This window comes from Centropristis striata, chromosome 22 (genome assembly GCF_030273125.1).
Source record: "Centropristis striata isolate RG_2023a ecotype Rhode Island chromosome 22, C.striata_1.0, whole genome shotgun sequence".
NCBI classification, from domain to species: domain Eukaryota; kingdom Metazoa; phylum Chordata; class Actinopteri; order Perciformes; family Serranidae; genus Centropristis; species Centropristis striata.
Genome location: NC_081538.1, coordinates 17,077,476 through 17,082,636, shown reverse-complemented (window position 1 = coordinate 17,082,636; position 5,161 = coordinate 17,077,476).

The following is a 5,161-nucleotide window of genomic DNA, read 5'->3' as shown; positions in this document are numbered from 1 at the left end:
AAATCACGTTTTCCCCCGTCAGCATAAATAAAAGGTTGGGCTAACCGGGTTTCTTTTAATCCCTTACCACGATTAAGGAAACCGGGTTTCTGGTTTACACTAAGAAATCATGTAACGACTGAAGGCTGACAACAACTAGGTTACTTGAACGCACCTGATGAAGATGTGACGGGACCACAGCATGACCTCATTATTAGCAAAAACAAAAAAAACTTCACTTTTCTTTCTAATTATTAATTAAGGAATTGCTGGTTGTTTTTTGTGTTTATTAATTATTATTTTTACGTTTTGTACATTTTCAGTATATAGTCCATTCCTTGTGTCATTTGAAAATTAAAAATGGATGGATGGATGGATGGATGGATGGATGGATGGATGGATAGATAGATAGATAGATAGATAGATAGATAGATAGATAGATAGATAGATAGATAGACTTTATTTATCCCAAACTGGGAAATTACAGTGTAGCAGCAGCATTACACACAGACAATAACAATACAATGAAATAAAAAGAACAACCTAGGTATATTCAAGTAATAAAATACAATAAAAATAAAAATGTTTAAAGAAGGAGCATTGTTTGTAGTGCAGAAAAAAATACAAATATACAGTATAAAAATATAGGGTGCCGTGAAACAAATACTTTATTTATTTTTGATTTAACCAGGAAATATCCCATTGAGATTAAGAACCTCATTTTCAAGGGAGCCCTGGCCAAGAGGCAGCAAACACAAAACACAGTTACATATTTACATAAGACACAGACCTTATAAACGTGTTATGAGAAACAAGTGCATATTGTGGAATTGGCCTCAATAACTCTCAGTTTGGATATAAAAGTGCTCGAAGAAATTAAGTCAGTTAGTTTCCAGTCTATAACTAAGGTGCAGTGAACAGTGTGCATAAAAAAACACATAAAGTGCATTGATAAGTCATAAGTGCATTTTCTTGCACTTGAACTGATTTTTCTAGCTCTTAATGAACCATTTGTCTTCCAGCATCAGCTCTGAACAATAACATATAATGTTGTATATATAGTGTAAATTAGACGCATGAACTTTGCTGTTTTCACTTGAAGTTGGAATGCAGCCAAGTTGTTATGTGTTTGGATTGCAGACATGCTTTTGGTAGTACAGTTGGCTGAGATTACACACTATTAATATGAATATTGAGCATTAAATTCCCCCCACAACCATTGTTGTCAGTAGTTTACATTGTTTTTTAGGTGGTGTCAGACTGACCTAAATTCCAGTTTCAGGCTTATATAAAATTGTTGACTCACGTTGTTTTTTTAATTCACCACCACATCAGTGGTTTAACTAGGACAGCTAAATGATTGGGTGACTCTGGCTCAGTCCCAAACAGGAACAAAACAGTGATATGTTTCTGTCAGGAGTAAGAAAAGACAGTAGGCTGTTCACCTGTGGCCAGAGGTGGAGCTAACAGACCCAGAGAGGTCAGAGCCAGGTGAGAAACACAGGGAACACTTATGAAACTCACAGCCACCTTAAAGCAAACAGAGCCAGGGGCAATAACAAGCTGCTGTTGTTTTAAATGGCAAAAAAAGGTAACACAGTATTATGATATGATAGATAGATAGATAGATAGATAGATAGATAGATAGATCGAGGGTTTAATAGATAGATAGATAGAGGGTTTAATAGATAGCGAGTTTAATAAATAGATAGATAGATAGATAGATAGATAGATAGATAGATAGATAGATAGATAGATAAAAACACACAATAATATTAGTAAGAAAACTCAAACATAGAAAATAAAAAAATATATTTCAATTTAAGGTATACTTTGGTCTTATATAGCCAGTAACTGCGACATTTGGCAGTTTTAAGACAGAGATAGATAGAAAATATAGTTGTAAAACTTTACACTGTATAAAAACAAAATGTATTTGAACCAGACCAGAATTTAGGCATTTGAGGAAAAAAACCCAAAACGGATATAAGCACAAGCTATATAAGTTCATGGTAGTTTCTCAGTCTCACTCTTGCTATTAACCTATTAACAGTTAATAAATATCCCTAATACCCGCCATAAAGTTTGTCACAGAGTAATGGGCTCATATCGATGTTTTCAGCGTTTCCTGTCCACTCACGATGCTTCCGGGTTGCTACAGTGCACGGGGACACTCTACTTTCTCCGTAGACGGCTTTAAATAGGTTAACGAGACAAACCGTCTCCACGTGACCGCCGCGTTATATAATATATAGGTCAACACGTTTCTCTCTGGCACGTGCAGCCGTCTGTCTTACGTAAAGTCTCGTGCAAAGGTCTCATATTACACTATGTAGGTGAAGACAGAAGATCGTCAACACAAGAGAAGATGTACCACTCTGATCATTTATTTAAAACAGCGGCAATGAGGGCATCATTAGAAAAATGACCAACTAGATTTAATACTGTTTTGTTATCGTTTTTTACATTGATTGTTGTGTTTAAGAACGTCTATGTTGCATAATTTTTGTGTCCTTTCTGTGGTTTCCCTTATTATCCAACATATTACTATTTTTTTTAAATAATTCAAACTGTCATCTACTCCTCCAGACATGCCTGTAGAGCGACAACAACAAAAAAATGCATCTTTTTTCACCTTTGCACAGTTAGAGGTTTATTATTATTATTATTATTATTATTATTATTTCTTCACATAATAATAATAAAATAAGAATATAATGGTGAACTTATATGTACTATGTACTATGGCTGTTTTAAACCTGCTATGTTTAAAACAGTCTGGATGATGGCTAGATGTCTGCCCTACATTAGGGTCCTGGCAATGTTGTGCCCATTCAAAATATAATGCGTCACTGTGTTTAATGCAGGGCTGGACTCAGGCTATCTGAGGGATAGGGGCGGGAAAACAAAGTGCACCAGGTAGGTGCAGTGGGGACCCAGCACATGGAAGTTTTCGAACAAGAAAGGCAGCTTATGGCACTGCATCATGCTTTATCAGTGTTAAGGTGACCCAAGAGGGCACTTCACTATAGGTTTGTTTTCACTGCATTGAATTTTCTCCATTTAAGACACCCAATATTGAAGTGTATCACATGTTCTTCAATTTAAGGGCACAGAAAAGGGTGCTTTATGATTTTTTTCATTCACTTGAAGGACATTTTATCATGTTATCTTTATTGTCGGATTGTCTTTCCTTAAGATAAGATAAGACTTTATTCACCGAGCCGTGGGGGAAATTATATCCTCACAAGCAGCTTAAGATAAGAGATGGGGGAGTTACAAAGAATGTACACAGAGTCACACATACACATACAGTCATGGGAAAAAAATGATTAGACCACTATTGTTTTTTTCAAGATAATGATTTTGGTTATTATCAAGAAAACCATGGAAAATGACACTAAAGAGCACAGGATCACATTTTCTTGACTGGAAGTGTCCTCCATCATGTTTACTCCATTTAGGGCACTTTACCACATATTCTCTCCTATAGGGACACCCAATAGGCCACTATAGCTCCAGGGGTTTAATGTTAATTTATGCAAAATACAGCAACAGTTCCCCACTTACTTGCAACCCTTGATGACCCCCTTATCAGATCAGATAAATGAAAAATACAGTTCTTTGTCTCCAGTCTGCAATATGTACTCATGATATCCAGTCAGAGAACCATCTACCCATCAACAGCAGATTTTTCAGATCTGCAGGTATCTAATCAAGGAGGGGCTTCCAAACTATTAAGAACAACTCATCCCTACCCTTTAGGGCAGCTTGTAACCTTTCATTAGGGAGGATATCAACGATCTCTCTGTACCAAAGGGTGACACTAGGTGGAAGAGTTTTGATCCAGTTTTTTCAATATACACTTTCGAGCAACTAGAAGGAGTTTATCAAGGAGCTTATGATGTGATGCAGTGAGATGTAAGGCCCTAGAGCAAGGATGGGCAACTTAAATGCCGGAGGGGGCCACAGTTTTTCATGGACACCACCACAGGGCCACATATAGGACCGTACACTTCACCAGATATGATGAAACTGCAATTTTAAATATGTTTACAGAGCAGTAACTTAACATATTTCATGCTCAAGTGCATGTGTAACAGTATAAATAGGAATACAAAAGGTTTGAAGCAAATAAAAAATAACCACTTACTGTGATTTTTTTTCCCAGTGTAAGAACAGCAGACCAACATTAATTTCAAGAAGTAATTTTGTGCATTTTTACACTGCACTTTTTTTAGATTTCATGCTCAAATGCATGTAGTTGTACTGAGGGCCACTTCAAGTGGGGGTGCGGGCCGTATGCGGCCCCCGGGCCTCCAGTTGCCCATCCTTGCCCTAGAGGGAAGGCCTAGGAGGAAAACCCCAGGATCTTTCTTCATTTTTATTTTAAATATCCCACTGACTGCCTTTAAAATTAGTGACCAAAATCTTGAAATTAGTTTACATTCCCAAAAGTAATGGAAATACGTCCCCATTTCTAAGTTGCACTTGGTACACAGAGGAGATATGGAGTGGTCAATCTTGTTTAAAATAACAGGAGAAATATGCAGCCTGTGAAGTATCTTGTACTGAGTTTCTCTCAGCTGGTTACAAGTAGATGTGGACCTTATCAGGTGTATAATTACCAGCCAATCATCCTCAATATATTCATTGTTCAAGTATTTTTCCCCATCTATGAGAGATGTCTGGTAGATGGAATGCAACGGAAGAACCCAAAAGTGAGTAAAATTATGCTATAAGATGTCTTTTGTTATGATTATTAATGTTTTTAAATAGAATTGATACATTTTAAGTAATTTCCCCCTGGGGGTTATTAAAGTCACTCTGATTCTGATGCCATTAAAACAGAATCAAATTCTAAAAGAGTGTTTCCATGGATGTTGGAAATACTGAAAACTATACAGTGTGTTTATTTCAACATGATACCTTTTTTGTGTATTTATTTTTATTGTTTTCATGACAGAAAAACATATACAAATTAGAAATAGTTGATGGTGCATAGGTATAAAATAAATGGCATAGCAACAGAATAGCCCTAATATAGTTTTTAGACATTAACTCGAGAAAAGGTTGCCAGATTTTAGCAGATGTGATGTACCTGATTTTCTCCAAGTGTAATACATTTCCCAGCTCTCTCAACCGCATTTCAAATGTAGGAGCGCTTTCAGATTTCAACATG